The sequence below is a fragment of the Rhipicephalus sanguineus genome, chromosome 4, assembly GCF_013339695.2.
Source record: "Rhipicephalus sanguineus isolate Rsan-2018 chromosome 4, BIME_Rsan_1.4, whole genome shotgun sequence".
NCBI lineage: Eukaryota > Metazoa > Arthropoda > Arachnida > Ixodida > Ixodidae > Rhipicephalus > Rhipicephalus sanguineus.
In genome coordinates, this window is record NC_051179.1 from 73,832,894 (window position 1) to 73,858,712 (window position 25,819).

The 25,819-nt window shown below is 44.3% G+C and overlaps 1 protein-coding gene across 1 annotated transcript in view; it reads left to right on the forward strand.

Annotated features, from left to right (window-relative positions):
- LOC119390254 (uncharacterized) overlaps positions 1–4,078 on the forward strand; it is a 41,897-nt gene extending 37,819 nt beyond the window's left edge. The window contains exon 7 of the mRNA XM_037657830.1: positions 4,013–4,078. The gene's annotated coding sequence lies outside the window, so the exon portion shown is untranslated. The remainder of the gene's footprint in view (positions 1–4,012) is intronic.
- Positions 4,079–25,819: the final 21,741 nt, after the last annotated feature.

Consider the following 25,819-nt stretch of genomic DNA (forward strand, 5'->3'; position numbering starts at 1 on the left):
CCCACATAGTGTGGCGTGATGTCTGTTAGTTCCAGCACTCACCCGCTAATTTGAACTCTGCCTAATTCAAATGCTTTTATAGCTCCCTTCAAGTTTGAATGAATGAGCTTTTATTGTATCACTAGATTACTCTTGCATATACCAGTTGTCGAAACCACAGTTTTTGGTGTGTAGGAGCAGTTTCTCTGGTTGTGGCAGATACCGTCAGACTCCTATCTTGAAAGGCGTTGTAAACTTTCTAATTGGGAAATTTCACTAACCAGTTGTCTAGTAATCGGTTCAGGGGGCATGGGCAATTATGGTGAACAATTTAACAGCAGCTTCAAGAAATACACACTCTCATTATGTGACAGATTACACTGAGTTTTCATTATCATGGTTTCCCGCCCTTAAAGGGGCCCTCCAACACTCTTCAACACCCCATTTTTTACTCGTGGATTGCGTAGACTGAAGTACAGACAGGTTAGGGCAGCAAGAGCGGCAGCGATAGCAACACGCAATCCGAAGTTATTCGATCAAGAAAATTGAAAATACAAGAGAAAAAATGCCTACCCTTAACTTGATTTTTGTGGGGTCACATGACCACGTTTCACTCGCCCTGTGACGTTTCAGAGAGCCCCAATGAAATGAGCCGAAAGCTCCTACGTAGGTGAAGCTTGCACACCACTGTTGCTTGTCCTTTTTAATGTATTGTTGATGTCGGTGCCATAGTAACAAATGTGGTGCCTGACGCCTGACTTGTCATCGAAGCGAGGCTGGCGAGGCTTTGTCTGCTGCTCCGTACAACCATGTCATTCCCTCCTCATTCTGAGAAAGGAATTTGTGGAGCGGCATGGGCAGCGAAACATGGTTGCCCTTATGCGGGTAGTTTGGTGAGCCGCCTGACAAACTACTACAAGGTCATTGAATGAAGAGGATTACTTGCACCACTTCCACAACAATCAAGAGCCTACCGCAGGTGCGGAAAGAGGCAGCTTGCAAACGTACAGAAGCAAAAAGAGGGAAGAGAGAGAAGTGTTTCATATGGACATCCAACCCGCGCCGGCAAAAAAAAACCTGAGGCGAAATGGCAGCCAGTGCCTCTGTCGTGCTTTGTAGTTCATTGAAAGAGCACAGAGAAGAAAAACGAAACCCAGTAGTAATCTCAACATTGATGCCATGCCACGATAGCTTCTTACGTTACATTTATCCAATCATAGGCTGGCACGCAGCGTCGTCATTTCTGCTCGCAAATGTTCTGGCGAGGACCACTACGTGCTGATGCAGTCGGCAGCGATATAGTGAGTTTACTGCGTGTGATATCGGTGCTTAGGACCTATGCTAAAATTATCCCCAGCCATCAGTCTATAAAATGTAGGTGCTTCAGAAGTGTTGGAGGGCTTCCTTTAGAGGGACGCAAAAGAGAGGCATGAAGTTTAGGTATAATGATAGGTTGCGATCCCTAGAGTTCGTTTACTTCTTGCATGTGAGACGACATAGTCATATTAACAGAAAAAAAAATGCATAGGTTGACGGAATTACTCGTTGCCAATTTCTCTCGCTACCACAGCAGCATACTTCTGCAATTTCCTGTGCTGCCTTTCTCAGCGTATTGCATGGCACTATGCTGCATTAGCTGCATTACCAGGTAACCGGGCGCGCAGTCACCTGGAGCATGAGAAACAAAGAAAAAGAAAAAAAGAAGCCTAGAGTAAGAGAACGAGCAGAAGGTGCACTTAGTGTTGTCAGCGCTGGTGTTATTTGAGCACACATTGCTATGCAGGTCATTCCTAACCTTGAACTCGACAGTGAACTCTTGCCTCGGAAGGTGGACTGCATTTCAGCTAGCTGAGTGGCACAAGATGCTAAAAGCTCCTGTCGGTTTGCATGGCTAGTGTTGCTGTATACTGGGACAATTTTCCGAATGAGTTCGTGGAGGGTGAAGCCGCGTCTCTTATTATGGGAAACTGGAGTCTCTTCAGCCGTAATTACGTTGTCAGGCCTGGTTTTTCCGAATCGTGAGAAGCTGGGGTATGTGCAACTTAATAAAACTGACTGGCACGCATTACGTTTTATAATGTCTAGCACATTGATTGTACTGTAATAGAAAGTTGGGCAGAATCAAGCTGCCTGCCTTTGAGCAAATGCATTGAGCAATAGTTGGTATAATGCTGCTGTGACACTACGCACATTGTGCATTTTGAGTTAGCTTGTGGAAACTGACCTTTGTGGAAATACCTCAAGCAAGGACAATCTGCAATGCTTTCCAGCTAAAATTAATCAGCGTGGTGTAGGAGGAGAAACCAAAACTTTCTGTTGCATATGCGACACCTGTGCAGTGACTTATCGAGAACATTTCTTTTTGCCTATTTCACATTGCATGTGCCTCTTTTTGTGTGGAAGGGCTAAATATTGTCACAGAACATGTTTGTTCTCCTCTTTAGCCCTTTTAATTGGACATTTTTTAATAAAAAAACTACACCCCATCTCGGCCAATCTCTGCTTGAATCCATTCGCAGCCATTTATGTTACAATGATTTCTCACCTTATAAAGTTTTATACTGATTTCTCACCCTTTGCTTATTTAAAGGAGTACTGACACAATATTTTGAAGGTGAGATAACTTGTGGGATAAATTTTTGTGGATACACATGCATCTTCTACGAAATATCAACAAATAATATAGCCTATTAAATACTTAAAATCAATTTTAAAGTACGTGTCACACCACTGCACATGAAATGCGACATTGGTTTTTGCGTAAACAACCAGCTGTGTCGTGAGTTTGTGTTGGCTGCCACGGTTCTTGTGAGCGCTCTGTCCTAGCAGATCCTTTCAATGGAAAGAGGGGGCAGATACGCACGGGAGTACAAAGGCTGACGTCCTTGCCTCGGCAGGGCATTTTTTGGGGGTCACGCATATTTGCAACATCCCAGAAGGGATTGTAGCAGCACCCAGGGAGCCTTAGCTGAAAAGAGTTGTCGGAGCGATGCTCATGTGACCACTGTTTTGTGTGCTCACGTAGTCAGCTATGTTTACATGAAAACCATTCTGGGTGTCCCCTCACTTGGTGCTCTTTGAAACCAAAACTGCGACTGGGCGCTATAAAATCGTCTCCATAATATGAACTATGATGTGCTCAAGCCCACAAGGTTTCCAGTTGTGAGAAATGGGTCGTGAGCTACTTATTGCAACAAAAAAAAAAGATGTAAAATTTTTCTGTCAGTACCGTATTTACACGACTATAAGTCGACTTGAATATAAGTCGACCCCGCTAAAATAGCACGGCAAAAGAAAAAAAGAAGCGCGTGGGTGCATTTCTCAAAAAAAATTTATTTACGATGTCACTGAAGACAAACTCGAATTCAGTATGCAAAGAGCTTCACGGCAGTGCTTCGAAGCCACGCAGAAAAGCTGGCATAGCGGCAATATGCGTAATCATTTTTAGAAAACTTTCCGCGAATTGTTACTGTGGGGTGCTGGTTGTACTCAAGGAAATACGGTATGTGTTAATGGTAGAGTCGTAACGTAAACACACTGTCGTAACCATGGCACCGCGTGCCTTGTTTCTCGGCTTCGGTTTCGGTTGTAAGCCGACTTGTACAACCAAGCTTCGGTTTCAACTGTAAGTCGACCCCCCAACTTCGGACTTCAAATTAAGATAAAATGGGTTGACCTACAATCGTGTAAATACGGTACTTTTGAAGGGCTACATATTTATGGTTCCTGAAGGACAATCTAGCATTCCTGCTCAACTTGGTTACTCTACAGTGTCCCTTTATGGCATCCACACAGAAAAAGTCATTCAGCTTTTTCCATGTGAATGCTGCTTTTGTTCACTCCTCCAGACATTTTAGGGATACATGCCTTTTCCACTTCTAAGAGTTTGGGTGTGGTGTCGGTGCATTAGAACCTGCTCCTTGTCTCTCATTTGTTATTGCAAGATAGATGCAATATTTTATTTTAACAAAGATTGCCTTCTTTCTTATTGGTTCAAGTGTCCTAATATCTTGTTTCTTGTCTTTCTTTTCAGGTAAGCCATAAGCCAGGGCACAAAAAATGCTTGACAAAATAAACTCCACCTATGTGTTCCGAGTGGCTGGATGTTCAGAGTTTATTTGGCAAGAAGTAGTATGTATGCACACTTCCTGTCACGGCTATGAACTGTCTCACACTTTGTGGGGAGCACAGTGAGTGCTACAAGCTTTGCTGAGGAATATCAGGTTATGTGCCACATGGTGCGTTTTATTGCTTTACAATAATCCACGTGCACAACTGGAAACCATGCTGTTATTAGGGGTGTTGCATGTTGCAGAAAGATATAGTGCTTTTCACGGAGACACTGCTACATCTAACCGGCATTAGCAGAATTGCAATGTTTCATGACTGGTGCCAGCGGCAGCTTCCACTTTGCTGCTGAGGAATCATGAGACAGAGTATAAACACAGTATGCATGGACATGTTTTAACACAATAGTCATGAGAAGAGATGTGCATATTCATTGTCCCTGTCTAAACATATTCGGGTCAGACACACATTATAGCATGAACAGTGCAATATATATATATACAGTTCAACCGCATGTATCAAACCCACGTATAACAAATAATTGTGTATAATGAACAGCTGTAAAATCTCTTTGAATATTATTTTCGATGCATAAAATATTTAGTATATCTAATTTCTAAATATAGAACTTTTTGTGATCCCCTGTCCTGGTTCCACTGCATTCTAGAAATTGTCAGACTATTTTTCTTGGAGCAAAACCCAACTATATTATTTGTATGTGGTGCCTTTTGCAAGCACTGTACATTATTTCACTTCACTAAAGACTGAATAAATATTGTGGTCAGTCCCAGGGGCAGATCCAGCCACTCATTTTGAGGAAGGGCGAGGGGGGAGGGGGGTCGCTTGAAGTAAAGTGGAGAGGGAGGGGTCCCGACTTGTGTTTTTAGTAGTTACTGAATTCGCAAGATACCCCATCACAGCATAGATGCTGTTAATTTGTGCTCACAGTGGTCCCACTCATTTGTCCTAATTGGTGATAGGAGGTGGAAGACAGGCACTGAAGGGAGGGGGGCGGGGTTGCAGATGCAGGCTTTGAGGGAGTCATCGCCCTATACCGTCCGCCCTCTGGATCCGCCACCTGTCAGTCCATTTTGGAAAATTTATTGCGTTGAAGTTACATCGAATTAATCAGCAAGAATGACCGTTCCACAATTACTGCTATTTTTAAGATCTACGTAACACATTTTAGGAAGCGGAGTGTTTTGTGTTTACACGTAACAAAAGTAATTTGTAAAAGACTCTCTCTTAGGGAAACAACCGTATTCCAGTCACGGAAAAGCGCCTTGTTTGAAATGAGTGTTTTGTCTTAACTATACTAACGAATGAGATACGTAAGAAGGCTTTGTTTTAGGGAAATTGCTGTATTCCAGACACAGATTAAGGTCTGCTGTTTTAAATGAGTGACGGAGTGCTTTGTGCTAGCTGTACTAACGAAATCACTTCGTGAGAAGACTCCTTCTTACAGAAATCGTTTAATTAGTGTCACGGAAAAGTGCTTTGTTTGAAATGGAGTGTTTTGTCTTAACTATACTAACGAATGAGGTACGTAAGAAGGCTTTGTTTTAGGAAAATTGCTGTATTCCAGACACGGAATAAGGTCTGCTGTTTTAAGTGAGTGACGGAGTGCTTTGTGCTAGCTGTGCTAACGAAAGCACTTCGTGAGAAGGCTCCTTTTTAAAGAAATCGTTTAATTAGTTTCGCGGAAAAGTGCTCGGCACCGCTATACCTTCAGCTTTGTCCGTGAACAGAGGCCAGATTTTTTGCAGTGTTCTGGTGTTGGCAATGCCCACGTTGCCAGTGGCAGCGTTACCCAACCGTAAAGGACTGGTTGTATAACACATATGCGGCTCTTCAACATATATATGTGTGCGTCTAAAATATATACAAATCTTTAGCGTCATTTTAGCGCTTACTAAAAAAAGTTACGCCCGAGTCACTTACCCGCCGCATGCTTCGCATAACATTGGCTCCAACGGTACGTGGGATCTGCCGAATTTTTCTTTTTTTTTTCGCTGCATAACTTCGTGATATGGAGTAGCCGAGGCAATATGGACCTCAACCTCTCCACAGCAAAACAGTTAGAACAGAACAGAACAGAACGCTTAGCAATCGGCCAGTGCAGTTTTCGCTAAGTCACGACTATTAAGTGGGTTACCACCCATTAGTCTACATAACATCTGTCACTACATCACGCTTGATGTATCACTCAGCGCTACGGCGTTGAACAGATAAGTTATGCATTTTTCGAAGTCTGATTTGCTCCAGCACGTTATTTGTAACGGAAAACATGGTGAAATGTTCCTTTCTGCCCTGAATTACTAACGTGATGATGCATGTACTGAACGCGCCTAACGGGCAAGTCTTTAGATGCATGAAACATTATTAAAATACCGCAAGTCACACCGCAATAAAACTTACATGACACGTACTCACGCAACTTGATCTGATGAGGACGTTAACGCGGCAGTAAACATCTGTTATTCTGTTAACATCTCTAGAGATGTTAACATCTCTAGCTAACATCTCTAGAGATGTTAGTACTATTTAGTTGCATAATATAAGGGGATGTTAGCCCGCAAATAAGGCGCTGGCTGCTCCTTAGCACTGCAGTAGCTCAATGGTCAGACATCAGAAATACAGGGTTTGAAAGTGCATATCATGCCAAAAATCATCTTCACAGTAACATCGGAACATAAGATTAACACCGTATTCAATGTAAGTAAGATCGCGAAACTTCAGGAAAAGTTTTGAATGATAAAAATAATATTATCACCTACTGAAAAAAATTTTAGTGATGTATTGCTGCCTAGTCATACTCTTTCAACTGCAAAACTGTAAATGCAGTCGTACGCGACAGCCTGTATTTTCCTTTGAGAACACGTACACTACACTGCAAACCGTTTCACACCCTTATAGGTGTATTTGCGATAAAACACCTATCGTACACCCTTTTTTTCTGTCAATATTATCCGAAAGGGTGTAATGTCTTCTTTGCACACCCTTCGCACACCCTTTTTTCATTTTTGGGTGTACAATGGGTGTATGTTCTGTTAAACACCCATGGGTGTTCTTTGGATTTTACACCTATGGGTCAATTCACGCAGTGAATTGACCCATAGGTGTAAACAGGTATCGTTGTAGTGCTGAATGCAATAAACTGAGACACTGAACACCACGGGCAACGCCTCCTGAAACCACGGGTCACCACCCTGTTCGACAGAGCGTCTTGGCACAGGATACTGTTTCACGAGGCACCTGAGTGTGAAGCTACCTGCTCGTGAATCAGTAATGGTTCACCTTGGTCTGCTAAGCTTGCCACTCAATTTTCATTCTTTTAGTAATGCATCACAAGTCTGCTGTAATTACAAAGACGCATGTATTTTGCCTACTTTATTAGGCAAGTGTTAGTGAAAATAAAATATAGCATTGTCGTGCCTGAGGTTCTGAATGCAGTGAGTCAACTGATGTTACTTATTTTGAGCTCACATATATTTAAGCCTTCACATCCCGATTTATTTTTGAGAAATCGTTTCCAAAATAATTTTATTTATTGCTTGATTGGATTGACACGTTGAATGAATGCCCGAAATACATTCGGAATAATATATGTATTTGTTTAGCATTCATAAGTGACTAAAACGCGTTCTTGGGCTAGTTGGTGCATGGTCTGACAAAAAAAATTTTTTTTTTGTCATAGCATTCATAAGCATTTGTTCAGTTTAGAGATAGTTGGCTTCACTGCACTGTGATCATCGCGAACACCTCTCCTAACGCTTAATCTATAGCATACATATACAGTGAAATCTCGTTGACACGATTCTGCATAATACGTTTTTCAGCCTAATACGTTCTCCTTTTTATTTCCTGCCAACATCCCTTGAAAATATTGCATTTTCATGCGTTTAATACCATCACACTTTTGCCAAAACTGGATAATACGACCGCGAAAGTGGATCTTGACCGATATATCGAGAAATCCTGCGTTTATTCTTCGCTATGACAGCTCCCACCGCGTTCCAACAACTCACGATCTGCGCGTAGCAGAGCCGCTGAGACCACAGCAGCATCAGTTTAGCGGCGAAAAGATCGCTGCTAGGCGATCTTTTCTTTGAGATTATATACATACATATATATTGCCGCTTTGTGAGGGCCCCCCGTCCAGTGAAGGGAGACTTTAAGCCCTGCTTGTAGTCATGCAGCCCTTACTGTGTCGTCGCAATGCTTACTGCGATTCGAATACACTGTGTAAAGCATAACAAAACATAACACTGCCGCAGAAAGCTGCGCCCACGCGACCCAACAACGGCCGGGACGCCACCTCCTCGGCCGGCGCAGCCGCCGCGACCGCAGCGCGTGCGCAGCGCGCGGAACAGCTCTATCACCACGTGACTTATGCAACGCGCTCAGACACGCCGCCGGACCGGCCGGACTCCCATCGTTTTCTGCGTGTGTTGTGCGTCGCCTCCCGATCGGTCGAGTTTTGCAGTCGGTCTTTCGGTTGTTTGAAGTGTGCCTGCTCTGTGTGCTCGTCCTTTACCTTCTGCCAGTGCTGCTTATTACGAAGATGCACTATACTCAAAGGGAGACCTGCAGCTTCATATCGTGGAGCACTCGAACTGAAACGGTATGTACCACTATCACGTTGCTACGGCCAGCGCTTTGTTAACTCCGAGAGCGCGATCTAATGCCGTTAACTAAGCTTTTCTTAACTGGTTGACGATCGGTGAGCATTTGTTAACGTAGCGAGCATATGTGAGTGCATTGTTTCATCGGGATGAAGGCAAAGTTGTGTGACATTAGGCGCGGGCAGGCTTTGCTTTGTTTGGTGTTGAAAGCAGTGTGCGCATGCGCGGCTGTGATTCGGAGGGGGATTTGAACGCAGTTGTGGCGGTGCCCGCCTGTCGGCGGTGGTGTTGGAAGGGGGCCCCGCTCTCGATGAACCACTATTTTGATTTAAGAATAGTTGGGCTGTGACGGCGCCTGTTACCTCTAAGCGTCAAGCGTGTCTAAGGTGCGTATGCTTCGGCCTGTTCGTAATTCAAGTGCATTTTTTGTCGCACAAGAAAAAAAAAGAAACAGGACATAAAACAACGACGTGGTGTCCGCGTCGTTCTTTTCCGTCCGTGTTCGTTTTGTGCGCTAAAACTACCGTGATGCTCGGGTTGATGCGTGTGGGTCATTTTAACGCAGCATGTTGCTTCGTTTTAGGTACGCCGCGCGAAGCTCGCCTAAGTGCTAATACATTCCGTTTCGTTAAATTCGTACCGATGTTTTAATTCATCCGTAACATAGGTTTCCTGATAATGCCGGCACCTGTGCACGGGGAGCCGTTCGTTAAACTTGACTTGTGTTCGAATGAATTTTTCATGTCTATGTGTGGCCGAATCGCCTTGAATACCTGAACTGTGCTCGAGCATCAGTGTGCACTTAGACGTGCGCAGGGTTCCCCATCAGGGGGGAGGGAACTAGGAATGTTAATCGCTGCCCCCCTCCCCCCGCCTTACTAAAAAGTCGAAGTATGGGGCCAGACATTGCGCCCCCCTCCCCTCTGTCTGAATTGACTATACCTGGCGACAACTTTCTGTGGCAGCACAGCGAAAGCTACGTGGGCGGAGCTTCTGCACATGTGTTGCTACGCCAAATAGTCCGTTCGCGGGCGATTTCGGTTTTGGTTTCGCGAGCGCATACAACATGTGCGTTTCCATACGAGTATTCATGGCTCATGATGTTATTTGGGAATTTATGTAGATAGCTTATTTACAGATGTAGTCGAAATCTACCACATGACTTGATATACTTAAGCATGCAGCACAAATACCTGGAATCGTTGCTGAGCTCTTCTGCAAATCAAATTACATAAAGCTAATGTGCTAGCGGTTCAAGTCCACGTGCAAAGCGAGCACCATTTAGTATTGTTTACATTTATTTTTTAGAAAAGCGATAGAATATTTTGTATTGCGAAAAAACGCAGAAATCAGCTTTATTAAAGCGGTTGGTTTTACTTTTAAAGAAAAAGAAAGCCACGGCCCAGCAGTAACTGCGCAATTGGAAATCTTACGCAAAGGAAACAAGCCATTTTCTGAATTTCGGTGCACACAGGGTCGACATCGTCGTTTTCCTACATTTGGAGACGCTATAACTTTCTAGAGACGCTCACGTTATTTTGTCAGGGGACACGAAAGCATCGAAAGGCAGCAGATATCCTGGCCACGACCAGTCAGGAGCGGGCGTCTCACGTGTGCGATTATACAAATGGGTGAAACGCGCTCCTTACTCCCGTGGTAAAGAACCCAGGTGAAAATGAGTAACTGGGCATCCAACTGGTTTCAACTGGTATCAACTGGGATCAAATGGTTCCAGTTGGGAAACAACTGGTCCCAGTTGATTCCAGTTGCAACTGGTCCCAGTTAGCAGCTGGTCCCAGTTAAACTCAACTGGTCCCAGTTGATTTCAGTTGCAACTGGTCCCAGTTAGCAGCTGGTTCCAGTTACAGCTCAACTGGCCACCAACGGGAACCATGACCAGTTGAACTGGAAGAAGCTGATCCCAGTTGGAAACCATAACCAGTTAAATTGGAAGCAAGTGGTCCCAGTTGCGCCCTAACTGGAAGTGCGACCAGTTGTCCTGGTTGTACGGTTCTTCAAAGTGAAAGAAGAAAGATAATTGAACTCGAACGCATACGCAGCATTGCTGCACTTGAGCGAATGGGTTTTATCTAAGAGCTTTTTGTGTCCTATTCGCAGAAGGGTACCATCACTGACCTAGTAATATTCCTAGGACAATGAGAGAATAAGAAAATAGCATCTCATGGTTTGCGAATGAATTATCTTTTCTTGTTTAGACGTCATCCCCTTCGTGTTGTTTAAACCCCATTACATTAATATATACAGTCTTACCTCACCTGATATATATGTATTTTTTAAAATCATATTATCGTGGATTATTCCGTTGCGCAAATGCGCAACACAGTGCACACAAGCGTACACTTGTTTTAGCATCAGTACATTCAACTAACATTAAAAAGCTGTTGTCAATCTTTTTACGTCCATCACGGTGACAATACGCGCAACCGAGGCGGGCCCAATTGACGTTGGGGTGTTAATATTGCCGTCGTGTCGCTGGGAGCATGCCATGCTTAATAGTCTTGTGTGCAGCACAGCGGTTACTTCCGTACGAGAACGAAAAATGGAGTAGTGCCAGTGCCGAGAGCTACCACAGCTGAGACTGCCACAGACTGCTGACATCCTGCCGACACAAACCCACAAACCGTTGCACAAACGCAGCCTCTCTACATCGACTGCCGTCACATTAGTCCCGTATCTCATAGGCTCAAACATTGAACGAAGCAGTAAAGTAATCAAGCATAAAGATTACATATAAAATAAACTGAAATGAATTATTTCGTGCCAATTCGGCAATATTTAATGGAAGAAAGAAACTGGATAACAAAGGCATAAAATTTAGAAAAACAGCGATGCTAGTTTCGTACAACACATGGGACGAGGGCTAGCTACCGAGCGCTCGGTGGTCCGTGGTCGCGCTGCTTAGTTGTGCTATTTTTCAAAAGGAACGTGCATGCAGTCATGGCGTGCGTAAATTAGACTTTGTCGAATTAGTGTTCGGCAGCTTCATCTCTGGAAGACTTTGACTTCAGGCGAACGCCGGACAAGTGTTTACGCCTGTGACAAGACGGATATATGGACCCATTGTGTGCGGAATGCTGCCTGCCAATTGTCAGCGATGCAGCCGTTTGAAGGTAATTATACCATTTATGCTTCGAGTGCTAGTTGTTCAGTATCCTAGAGAAGATGTAGATATAATGCAGGCACAGTGCTTTGAGTGTTGAGACGATGGAACGTTGCATTGTAAACAAATGCTTTCTCTACTGCTCTAGCTAAGTTTGTTTATGGGTGTGTGCAGAGTGCTCGCAAACTTGCTGCCATTTGTTTGGGAGCATCACAGAAAACGAGTGCCGTGCAATACTTGTGCTTTGAACGGCGTGCTAAATAACCATGAAGTGTACTCTTAACTCTGTCCGCGACTTTCAAAGAAAGCGCTAAGGGCCCGTATTTGCACTCTAAATGAATATTCCTGAACCTGTTGCATGTGTAGGCATATGAATTCGAGTGAAAATAATGGTGTTTTTTATTATTTTTTGCTGCTGATATATAAACTCGACTTCTAAAAATTCGGAATAGATGCAGCGCATGATCTCTGTAGACACTGTTTGTCGTGTGAATTATTAGAAGGCAGGTCTGCTGTGTATATCTATAAATTTATATGACTGTTCTGAGACATGCATGAAACATGTTACCTCTTATTTTGCAGCAACGCTGTTTCATTGGTAACGGGTGAATGGCACAGATTCATCAGCTGCGCAGCCCGAAACTTCACCAGTATATTGGTTGAGAAAATACAGCACTGCATGAAAGCCGAGCGGAGGATATCTTTGCACTGAATGTGCAACCACAGTGCTGGTCCAAACCAGCCACAGCAGGGAATGCCTAGAGCTGTGTAATTTTTTGTGTAATAGCAATAAATCATGATCATCTTCTACACTAACATGGAGTGTCAAGTGTTCCATTGGAGTGTTTGATGTGCTCAGAATGAACATTATTTGCACGTTGAAGATTGTTTGAGCTAGCTGGAGTACAAGCATGCCCATTTGGGCACCAACGGGGAATGGGACCTGTTCACAACTGGGAAAGCATTTCCAACTGGGAATGCATTCCCAATTGGTACCAGTCGCCAACTGGGAATGTATTCCCAACTGGTCCCAGTCGCCAACTGGGAATGCATTCCCAACTGGTCCCAGTTACCAACTGGAAATGTGTTCCTTAAACCAGTTGAAGTGGAACCAGTTGAAACCAGTTGGATTCCCAGTTACACATTTTCACCTGGGAATGCTTTTTTTTTGCAAATTGAAAATCACGCTGTCAGACGCATAATAGTCATGAACGCGTCTGTTCCCGAGGCAAAGCTATGCATGGGTGATTTTGTCACCGTAAATCGCTCTCATTCAAAACGCCAAAACACCTCCCGCCGTAGACGCCGACGGGCACGGTGTTGGACGCAATCTTCGGCGCGACTGTATCAGTAATAGTAGGCAACCGAAATACCGACCATGTATGCAACGCACTTTATGAAATGGGCCACTTATTTTACGTACTGTTTGCAATCACAGTTGCCTTTTCAAGCGGCTCTTCTTGCTAAATTCTTGCAGGTCGCCGGCGTCATAATATCAAGGAAGCTATCGCGATGACAGACCCGCTTGCGATGGTGGTATCACTTGCACACTTCTTTCTCGGTGATAGTATATATGGGCAAATCAACAAAATAATTCACAACGCACCGCTGTCTTCGTTTCTTTCTGGTCGATGAACACAGATCACCTAACGAACACGCGCCTATGCTCACTTGCAAGCTTCGACGTGCACCCGTTGCAGCCGAGCGACGCCATCGTTGTTTAGTGGGGACGGAAAACGTGAAACGGACACCAGAAAACTTGAAAACTCGAAACAGCAAAAATCGCAAATCCTTTACGGGATTATCATTCTTACTTTCAACGCAGGCAATCTTGAACGTAATACCTATTTCTTTTCTTTTTATGTTTTCTTTTATGCTACGTATTCTACAAAAGCTAGCGTTCGCGGACTACATACAGAAGCGGAGTAAAAAAGTGCGTGGTTCGGTTGCGTAGCCTTGGCTGTGCTGCCACAGAAAGTTGTCGCCAGGTATAGGGGGGGGGGGCGCACCCTCCCCCCTTCGTGCGTACGCCTGAGTGCCCGCATTCGAGCACAATTTATTTTATTCTGTTTGTTTCCATTATGTCTAGCTTTCATTATTTTATTGTGGTTATTAAGAGTTATATGCGCCTCGCCTCGCTTTGGCGTTGTAACTTCGCTAAATACTTTTACGTGTACAAACATTAAAAAACGCAGTTTGCACGACCACCTCCAATGATATTATTTAGTAAAAGACAAGCTTAATGATTTATAAGAGATTTTAAATTCTCCAATCATCTTCAAGGCTGCAAGTTGCAGCCTTGAAGAGAAGTCCTTGTGCATAGTTTTGTTTTATATGCTTTTTATCGATGTGCAGGAATCCTTCATGCCACTAAAGAATGCTCCTTTTTCTTTAAAAATGCGGATGATATTTGTCAAATAGTACTTTCTCTTTCCCAAACAAGCTAATTGCACGTAGAAAAGCTGTTAATTCTCTCCAGTTCCATATGGGGCATCTTATGAGCTTCATATTTGGATGGTACTATCGTGAGCAATATGAGCTCGAACATGCGAGCGCGTGGCGAACAGCCTTGAACCTTACGTCGGCTGATTTGCAGCGGCGGCTGTCGGAAACAAAGCGGAAAGGGCGCCGCGCTTCCACTAGCTGTTGACCCTCCCGCTTCGATATTGTTGATGCGAAACAGCATCTTAGAGGGTGTCGAGGCCGCTAGCGGTGATATGAATTCCCATCAACGCGAACAGCCACATCAGACTAGGTAGCTGCTGAGATATCGGCTGTGACGTAGCCTGCCACGATGCGCAGGCCATGCTTGCGCATCGTTATCTCGGTGGTGTCGGCTGAGGATTTTGCCGCGCCTCATTTATTTATTTTGTTATCATTGCTAGCGGTCATTGGCACGCAATCAGCCGACATCTCGCAGCAACGCTAGCGAGGCGGGAGTACCAACAGTCAGCGGAACAGCGCCCCCCCCCCTATCCCCTCCAGTTTCGGCAACGCCATCCACGTATCACCCTATCTCAGCTTTAAGGCTATTTTCCACGTGCTCGCATGTTCGAGCCCATATTACTCACGATAGTACACGGTACAGAAACTGTTATTTACTGAAACAAATAATTGAAGTCTGCGTAGCGCTTTCCAGACAATGATCTTTTTATTTTTTATCATGCAGGGAGAGAGCGTTCCAATAACACCTTGCATTGTGTACGATGGCCCCGATCTTCCCTATGCAAGCAAGCTTTTCCTCCCTGTGGACAAAGAACTGCTCTTCAGTGTGTCCAATGCCGAAGAATGAGTAGCTGCACTCATGGCAGCACATTGGCTGTTAAATATCGACTGCCATCACAAGGTGTTCAACGTTCTCGTCGCAGTTGAATGGCTCCTTCTTGGCCAGTGGGTAATGACTCCGAGGACACAAGTAGTAAAGCTCCTGAACATTTTCCAGAAAGCCTAGAAAATAGGCCTTAGCTTCTGCTTAAAGTATGTCGCCACCTGTGATTAACTCGAGCTTAAGCCACAAAGTTATATTTTCATATGGTAACGAGTAGTTATTTGTTTTACATTATACAGAAACGAATACTATGGCGGTACTAGTATTTCATTTCAATTTCTTGCTCATTTTCTTGTGACATTTTAATACAAGCCATTTTGTCTGCCGATTTCAACATGTTCTCGCAGGTCATTCCGCTTTGTGGTTATTGGCTTAGTTTTTATATTCAAAGGGCTTTGTGACTTTTTTGCAGTAGTTTTAATAATTGAGATCTTTTGGTATTGAAACTTTAGCTTAACAAAACTGCCAGTACTTGTCAGTGAAATCAGTGCATCGAATATTGTTTTAAAATTTATTTTTGAGCTATATGACAAGCTTTAAGTTTTGTCAATATTTTTTTAAAGAAATAAATAATCGTTTTATTCAATTACCAATGATTCTGTTGTCTTTGCTTGGAAAGGGATAATCTTTAAATTTCTCTGAACATGCCCTTGTAAAATTTGATTCCACTTTTGTTACGTAGGTAATGCTTCTGCAGTGCTGTCGTTGTCATAACGTCCCTATTCCCATGCATTTCCTGCATATTACCGCATTTACCATGCGCTGCGACGTGCGCGTCGTGGCCCGATTGCTCACTTTTTTGTGTTGGAGCCACAATCTATTGCTCTTGAGAAAGTGGGAAATATTTCATAATTCCAGCAATGTACACAGTTTTCTACTTCACTCATGTACTTTCCCAGAAAGATAATATGGAGGCCTGCTGTGGAAAACGACGTTCTGAGTCCTTATAATGTTGCGTGAGTTGTCACGGAGCATTGATACCCTGCTCGTGTATCAGCTACAGCTGTGTGATGGCAGTGTTTACCCTACTAAGAAAGTCGACAGCAGGCACAATGGTGTGGGCACTGCTGGAATTTTGAAACTTTATCAATCCACTTTCTCATCAAGGGATTGCACATTTCTGAACTATCTCCTTAACAGGAGAACGACCAGACCGTACCTTGTGTGTTCCAGTTGATTTCAAACACATACACTGATGTTATGCAGCCCATTTAAGACGATGGCACCTTATTTTATCAACAGCATGAGTGCAGGTATAAGAAGTGGCACCAATATTTCCCTTCTTGGGAAGGGCAACTACAGTGGGAAAATTCATTCTGGGTGTGCCCAAAGGGACCAAGTGTCTGTAGTGCCCCAAGGGGGCTGACAGAGAAGGTTCGTTTGTGCTTCTCCCTGTAACTGCTATCCTTTTGAGGGCGGTTTCATCTATTACACCCCACTCGCACGGGTGTAGCTTGTTCTAAGACCCATACTGCACTATACGGCTGTGTTACAATGAAGCATGTTAAATTGAATTCCTCATTATGAAGTGGAAATAACTCCCTTGCTTCATATTTTGACACAAACGCCTTGGTCATTTGTGCTCCGTCATTTGTGCTCCTTGTTTGGCGGCATACGCGATGCCGCTCCGCACACTCGAGAAAGGTCATTGAATACCGTAGAATTTGTCTCGAATGTACGAGCTCTGTGTTTATTAAAGCTTGACTTTATTTTGTACTATTGGATAACTGTGTGAACATCTTGCAATATATGTCAACACATTTTAGGTAATAACTTTGTATTCAGTCACGATTGCACTGTATATGTAAGGGCCATATATGCCGTGCTTCATATGCATTATAAAATCTGTGCTGCTGCCAGGATTTTCCCTCTGTGACAGGAGCCACTATAATAGGTCATGCGCCCTTGAAAGGACTAGCTAAAGGGTAAGCTTTCTAGCGTTTCAATGGGAGCCAACTGGGAGGGGGGAACCACTCGAATTATGGAAATTTTTGCCTGGGTGTTTGGGTGTAATTGTGCATAAACACCCTAACGCCCTTTTCTCGTTTGGGTGTAATGTGCTTTTACACCCTACACCCTTTTTTTCATTTGGGTGTAATATGCTTTTACACCCATTGGGTGAAAGTTTGAAATTACACCCATTGTATAGGTGTAATCCTGCTTGGTACACCTATTTTTTGGGGTGTAGGGGTGTGAGTTATAGACACCAAGTTACACCCATACAGGTGTAAAGTGGTTTACAGTGTACCTTCGTAATCTTCGTAATAAGTTTCGCACCAAATGGTCTTTGCGGGTAATCTTGAAAAATAAATGTTTGGTCATGTCTCATGGGTGGAGCGCTAATACTTTAAATTACACTTGTTTTATTGAAAACAGTCATCAGGCCGAAAAACAAATGTTGCTTTTTCATGGGTCGTAACTGCTTGTTATGTTGAAAACTTAAGTTCACATCCCTAAGATCATCAACTAGTCGTTCTTTGTTCCCTCTAATAAGATTCACTTCATCTCGGTGATACTTAAAAGCATATATATAAATTTCGCTTCTTTATGCAGTAACATAACGTTTTTCTTTCCAAGCTCAAGATGCCCAAGAATGTAAATATATATTTTGCTGCTCCCTTGCTCGCTCCAGTTTGCACCTCCGCATGCACAGTGCCCTTTCGGCAAAGCACGCTTTACAGTAAACCTTGGCAACGCCTTCCGCTTCCTTTTTAAAAAAAAATAGAGGAGGCACTGACCCTGATAACGCTTTGTCGTATAGGCACTTTTGCGTCCCATAACATCACCGCGTGCAACTCGAAAGCGTTATACAAGACTTCCTTTGGCGTTATTGCCCCGGTGAGGGCTACTCGTCCATCTATGCGCTTGCGTAAATGAATGCTTCCCAGCGCTGTCGCTTGAAGTGTTCGCCATACGTGTAGCTATTGCTGGCACCGCTTTAGGTGTCGGTCGATGATACCAGACATCAGAGCAAACACCCAAAAATAGTACTTGTTATGGCGTACAACTACACGTACCCGTTTCTGAGCAGTTTTATAAGTGTCACCAGGTGGTCGATTTAAGGTAGGGATGGGGTAGCGTTGGGAACATGTCGAATACCGAATCCAATATATCTATATTCTTTGTCTTTCTGTCGATCAGCAAAGATTAGCGAATAAAAATACATGTTTGAATGTATTTGAACTCTTGAAATTGATGTTCCACCAACATCCGATACACGCACAGACACTATAACTTTCCTCCCGACAGTCGTGCTTGAAACAAAACCTTGAGCAGTTAGGAATTGGAGCAAGGCACATATGACCCATGGAAAGAGACTTTTCGGTCTAAACCACAATTTTTCGAATGCATCCGAAAGTCCGGAATTTATTAGCAACCTGTTTATTAGGTAACGGCGCTTCATGCATACCTATAATGATCAATTCTCTATAATTTCAGATGTAAGCAAAGAAATTCGCAACAAAACATTCCCCTTTTCCCTTTCTTAAAACAGCTCCTGCTTGCAACTAAACTTATTGATTTGAAAATTTCGTACGTCTCACGAGTAAAAAAATGTGGCGTCCTGCGTCGACCATCCTTGGCGTGAACACATCAAAAGTCACATGACTCCATGGACAATCAAATGAAGAACTAAATATAACCTGATGTCATCGCTTGGTCAAGAGTGGGCCGATACCGTAAGTAGTGTGGCAACGGGTGAAATACAGGAAGCTTCAGCGGGAAGGAGGGTGTTGGTACAATGCAAGCGGCTGACAGCGTCAGAGTGATTTACTAATTGCCTTGTGAGAGCTAGGCTTTTCCTGTGTTCTCCGTAGAGTTAGCTAGAGGGAGTGTAACATTTTTGAAGTCCTATCTGTTCTGTCATGCTTGCAGTATTATTACAGGCTACACTGTCCACATGTTGTGAAGAGGTATTTGTTTACTGGGACACGATGCATTTTTGTATGTTACTTTTTGTCGATGCGCTACCGTGTATATTATCGTCAAGCGTCTCGACTCGTCTTTACTTCGTAACATCGTTCTTTTCAACTTTTCTTTATTTGGAGAGAAATTATGCGGAGAATCAGCTGCTATTTCCCGTTGCTACTACAAGAATCGAACGACCGCAAGTAAAAGAACGACCTCATAATTCTTCGATACTATACTAATGCACACTGGGCTGTAGTTACCTTCTAACCATCAGTCAATCTATTAAGCTGTTTGTACACTCAATTTTTCTTGTCCTCCCTATGACAAGGATTCGTCTCCTTGACGTGCACTCGGCTAGTTGACCTCCGTGTTTTCTCTCTTTCTGAGACATGTACTTCCCTAATACAACTTGTATCGGGGTGGTAGTGGTGGGGACGTTGCCACAGGCAGGGTTAGCCTGGCGGACCTGGTCCGCCATTGCTCCGTCTGAGCGACTGTTTCCGAGTAGTGTTTAGCGGTTATGCCCTCTCTCCTCTGTTTTACTTACCGCTATTCATCCTGCTTATACATGCAATTTTGTATTTTTAGTTTCTTTCGCAAATTGGACTATGCGCCATTGTGTCTTCGTCTTGCGTAAAAGTGCACGCGTGGGCACAGCAACCAAGCTAGTTTTGCCATTGTAAGCTTTCTTCGTGTCTCTTAGTGCGAACAGGTTCGCCGTCTCCACTAAGGTAGGAGCGGGTTTTGTAACCTGTAATTGGAACTGCATGGTTTTACGGCTTTGATGCGTGCTCACAGGCCATTTCTTTTGGCGGTTCCAGGTTAGGACGCGCAGGTGACCTGCGGATTGACCTTTAGGGTATTGCAACGTTATCACCTTCATATATTTTAGGAACTTAGCTAGTCGTCATTTGCTGGAGTGTGTTCAGGCGTTTTGAAACGAATCCTTAGTCGCGAATCCTTAGTCAAACGCAAAAAAAATAGAAGGCAGGGCGGATGGAGAGGATGCTTGGGTGGTTGCAGGGTTTTAGGGGGAAAATAAACCAAAACTAAGTAATATGTATGAGCTAGGGCATTGAAACATGTCTCGTTAATTGTCGTTTTGCCACGTGTCGTACCTTAAGTTGGGCGTCTGGCATGTTAAGTTTTATACTATTCCGATAATCAGTGTGCTAGTGCGTGTTTTCCTGTAGTTCAGTGCAATGAATACTTCAACGTTTAAAATGAAATAGCGTCCAAAATTATTTCTTAAGCATGTTCCTTATATGTGAGTCCTGCCTCCAAGGTTACAAATGATGCCGAATGAATTTCGTAGCTCTTCACGATATCGAAATACCGTTGTAACTACGAAGGAAGCCAAGCTACTAAAAAAACTGGACCCGTGTTCACAAAAATTTCTTACGCCAGTAAAGTGAACAGGAGCCAGATCTTTCCAATAACAGCGTATATGTTATTAGTGAATGCCGCTGACCAATGAGAACAAGTTCTTACGCACAAAACGCTTTGTGCGACAGATGTTGGATGTGTCGGCACTGAGATAAACTGTCAGTACCTGGTGAAGCGGTTATACTATCAGCTGTTAAGAGTGCCAATGTGAAAACTTCGCGCTGTCAATGCCCACATGCCATCGTATAAAAGTTGTTGTGCAATGTATTGCTCAGGTCGATTAATATGTAGGTGCATCACCATCGCATAGCAAGATTACACTCCTTTACTGCCTTGATGTGATGCTCATCTTGAACCGAAGTGGCAACAAATCGCGAGACTTCAGGCAGTCAAAGCGCATGCTGCACAAGCAAGATTTAAATATCGAGGAAGGGCCGCATACGCCCACATACAGGAATATAACCAAAATTGAGTCCGAAAAAGAAAAGAAACTACCTCGAAACAACGAAAACATTAAGGAAAGCAAACAAGGAGACAAAGAAAACAGACTGCTTAGAGCCATTCCTGTTAAGTAATTTCTTCCTAGCTCTTTGGGTCAGTACGTAGCTGCAGAAAGTTTCGAAGAGATGTGTTCCAGAGGTTCTACCGCCCAGTGGTCTTTGGCTCAACAAGAGGAAAGTGATATGTGATTCCACCGTCATATAAGACGAAAGCACCGAAACAAAAAAAAAAAGTGCTTTAATGGGACTACACATTTTGTTGCCGTTGGGGTCGACCAGATCGCGATTGTTCCTTGCATTCTTTGTGCGATGCTTCACGAAACTTCCTTGCGGCCCTCCTCGCCACATTCGAAGAAAGGGTGAGCAATAAAGAAACATAACTAGCCCCAAAAAGTCGATTCTCAAGAAACTGCAAGTCCAGGGAGCCTTCACAGCGACTCCTAGCGTTGAGAGTTAGGAAATTGCCAGCCGCGAAAGCTTTCTTTTATCAGATTTTTTTATTTGACAAAGAGAATCCTTACCTTATATATAATCCACTGAAGCTCATCAAAATACCATTCAATGAATAAATTTAAAAACAAGGGAAATAACCAGGAAAAACCAAGAAGTAGACTCTACCAAAAGAATAGAAGATAGCAAAAGTCAGCAATACCCTACCAACTATGTGCTTCCTCTAACCACAATGTGTCGGCGATGGTTTAAAGTCTAGACAACAAGCCTAACGATAGCGGCAACATCTGAATAGCGTGCACAAGTTATATTCAAATTTACGCATGCATGAGCGGCTAACTGATCCATTGCGCTGCCCATCACCCTACGCGCGATGCCCGCATGGATGCGACCTTCGCGCGCTCACTGTTATAGCGAAGTCTCACATAATCTCGCATTTGCTTTTGGATGTGAGGCAGAACGAAGTAAACGGAAAATAATGGTTATTCGAAGGTCGACCTCATGCCCCAACTCGGCACTAAAATGAAAAGTGGAGCAGAGGTTTAAAAAATACTGTAGTGCAAACTATCCATCGGAGCTTGTCACAGTCAGTAGATATACGCATTTAAACCATACACACCTTAACAAGTTTAAGGTGCACGTGTTTGACATGACAGCGCACAAAACTACCGACACTCCGTTGTATTCTTTGATGAAGTGTTATTTAAAATACTTGTCTGCACCACGTGAAAGTGCACGGGGACGCAACGCCACTCTGTTACCATTGTAAAAACGCTCCAAGGGTCTGGCAGCACCTCTTAGCACGTTGGACATTCTTAAATATGTTATATTCCGCCTGTTGAGGTATACACACACGGAGCTGTGGCTATGGCATCGGGTTTCGGCATTAAATGCCCAAACTTTTACCTCAGCGATGGGAACATCTTTAACACTCTTTATTTATGTTGATTTGGTGTGGATATGCCCTGCGCTGCCGTCGATGGCTCGTGCGTGCGGCGTCACGCTGTGGTTACGCGGACCGTTGAAACCACTGATAGCAACTAAGCAAATATTCGCATTAAAGTACAAATAAAGGAGTAAGTACACCATGGCCGGTGGTAAACAAGTAGTTGAAAGTTTACGATTGAGTCGACATCTTTACATCGTAAAACAACCATTCATGCTACGTCAGCAGGCACATCAATGTCAGCGACTGCTGAATTCAGGTTAGACCTGTTATACGATACAGTAGAATGGTTGGAGGTCATAGCTGATCACGCGGTGTGAGGCACGAGCCATTTACAAAAAGGTATAACATAGCTTTTAAGGCGAAAGCCTTAAAGGGGCCCTGCAACACTTTTCGAGCATGCTCAAAAAGCGCTGCCGATCGGTAGTCGAGGCTCCCGAGAACACGCGAGCCAAATATTATAGCGATGCGCACGGCCTGGAATTTACAATAAATTCTCAAAGTCAGCTGAAAATCGCTCCCTCTTCTCTCGACAAATGATGTATTAGTCCACAAAATATGACGCGATTGTCGGCAGTTCCACCATTGGCTGATGTTATAATCACGATAACACCCTCATTATTACTTTCGTTGTTAATTTTGAGTTCAATAAGTAGATAATATGTATGTTTATATTATGTTATCGCGTTAAAAACACCGAACAAACATTAATATTAGCACTTCCGGTCTCACTGACAGCTCGTCTGCTCGTAGTTGCGTGGTTCCGTTTTCTTCGCCATGCGCAGTGCCGAAAACGTGAATATTTCTGTGCTTTTGACCATCGCCGGTTGCCGTTGAGAGTGGCAGCCGTTCGAGTGTTGCCTCGTCAGCTGGGAACTGCATCGTCGGCACGTTCTCACAACCGACCGAGGCAGGGGCGCAGCTTGTCTCCGATAACAATGCTGGCGTCCGGTAATGGCGGCGCTTCGGGGTCGTCTGCCAGTGCCGTCTTACGAGGCGGTGTATCGGAGTATGGGCCGAAACCGATCTCAGCTGTCATTCGTTCCAAACGAGCGCGCAGGTTTGCTTCCATGGTTGGCAGAGCGATGAAAACACTACGGCGTTCGAGGTGCACACCCAACATTACCAAACCGACGCGCAGTTTTCAAGCACGCGCGATACACAGTGCGATCGGCTCCGCTCGACGAGAACGACGCAAGCCGACCGGAAGTGGCGGCACAGACGACGTGGTTGCGCCCAGACGTCAGAGAGAAAAAAATGAACAAAAAAATTCCGCCGACGCTCTTGGGCGGAGCCTCGCTCCTCTGCGCTCCCTCCCTCGACTCGCTGCCTAGCTTTCCGCGCGCTCGCGGCGTTGAGTTGAGGGAGAAAGCTGCGGAACGTGATCTCTATAATTTGGTAACACCACTTAGACTTGACAGATTCGAAAAATTTTTGCGGCATATGACTCGTGAACAGTCACACGTCAATAATGAGACTATTCCAATATAACTAAGAAAGGTGTTGCAGGGCCCCTTTAAGTTGCGATGTTGGCGCTTCCCTCGGCAACACTTGAGCACGAGGCTTTGGGAGACTTTGCAAGAACTCGCGAGACGCGTCCGAAATACACCGCATGACCTCTACCGAGCTAGCGGCGTGTGGAGAGGGAATGGATTTTTGTGGCGTCATCATGACTTCACGGGCCGCTAAAACTTCTGACGTCATTATGACGTCATGAGATATCGTCGCTGGGTTAAAAGTGGGCCGATCGCGTAGGCAGTTCAACACCAGGTGAGGTACAGAAAGTCTCAGGAGAGGTGGAAGGAACAATGCAATCGACTGAGAACGTCAAGGTCATTCAATGCGTGCCTGTCACACTGCGGCTTGTTATCTCTTGCAAGGAGTCTGGTCCCTCAGTGTACAACTTAATGCATTGCCAAATGTTCAGCAGACGTTCGCCTTCAAGGGTAACTGAGAGTGTACGATGCCGCCGACTTTTTCTTTTTTTTTATAAGTTGTAAGAGCAAATTCCGTAAGACACGCAGATGAGTTTAAAAATCGAAAGCTTACTCTGTGCCACGCCCGGTGCGCGAGGCGTCCATTTGTGTGCCTGCCCACGGCTGCGCTGGAACGTGAGCACTTTTGCTAGCGTTCCAGCGCCCCAGTGTTTAAATGGGTCGCAGAGAGCTACGATGTGCGTGACAGCGATGCCGCGCATGCGTCCTAGAGACGAGGAATACGGTCGACACACAATGTCGAACTTGCTCGTGCGTGCACGCGGGTCTTTGTAGCTTGTCACAAGTGGAAGCCAACGTCGTTTACCGTATACCCTCAACATGCCGATTGTTTGTCTCGTACGCCATATACTATATAAGGGAAGCTCGAGTTAGCCTGACATGGGCCGTGCGAGCGCTTTTTTTTTCGTCGGCGCAAGGCGTCTCTTGTACGCTGCGAATGGTTCATGAAATATTCCGTCGCAGATAGTTGCGCTGCATTATTTACGTGGTCTGCTATGTTTTGTTTAAGGAAGACAAGAAAAGCTGAAGTGCAGGCAAGATATTCCTATGGTACACAAGCGTAATAGGATAGAGCTAAATCTTTCGCAGAGTGATTATACTGCTGGTGCTAGATACGTGAAATCTGCTTGCGAGTTTAGACAAACCACTCTGCAGGCACCATTTTAGCAAGTAAGAATCATCAAACGTGTAATTAAGAAAACAAATCTTTACCTTTCCGCCATCACGATCGTGGTGTATGTCTACATTTAAAATGTGGAAGTAATCATATTTTGTAGTGCTTTTTTTTTTCATTCTGCTGGAGCGCTTATTTGCGAAGGTACTCATAATAAGCATCACACTCATTCAGATAACTTCACATTCAAGGGCCTAAATCTCGACAACACGTTAAACCGTGCGGCAAAGAGGAGAGGTTCTCTTCGCCAGCCAGCAACCACCGCACCTCTGTCATCAGTTTGGTCCAGTTTGCGAACAGCATAGCACACGCAAAGAAGGTACAGTACAATGGATACTTGACGTTGTAATGGGATCGACGTCCGTAAAGGCGAAAAGCGAACACTGGCATGATGAGTGCTGCCGGATACGTTGCTTATGCCGCACCGTGGCCAAGCTGGAACGCTGCTTTAGAAGAATTTCCTAGCGGCTTAGCTTTGACCAAGTACGGAACGTTGTGCGCTGACACTGTTAACCTTAGCTTGGCGTGGTTGCGCATCGTTACGTGGACGGCGCGTGCACTGTCGACGGCGCGAAAGTGCGGCGTCGACAACGTCGACAGCTTGGGCAATCAAACGAGCGCGTATAGAGCGCTGATATGATCGCTATTATAAAGGTGAAACCAAACAACTACGACGGCAACAGCGGAAAGCACTATAGCACCAACAAAACACACTAGGAACTATTCCGTTCTTCACAATTTCTGTCCAACAGAAGCACTTCGTTATATATATCGTTACAGTATAATAAAGAGAAGTGGCAGTAGCACGGCTGACAGCTGATTAGCTGCTTCTTCTTC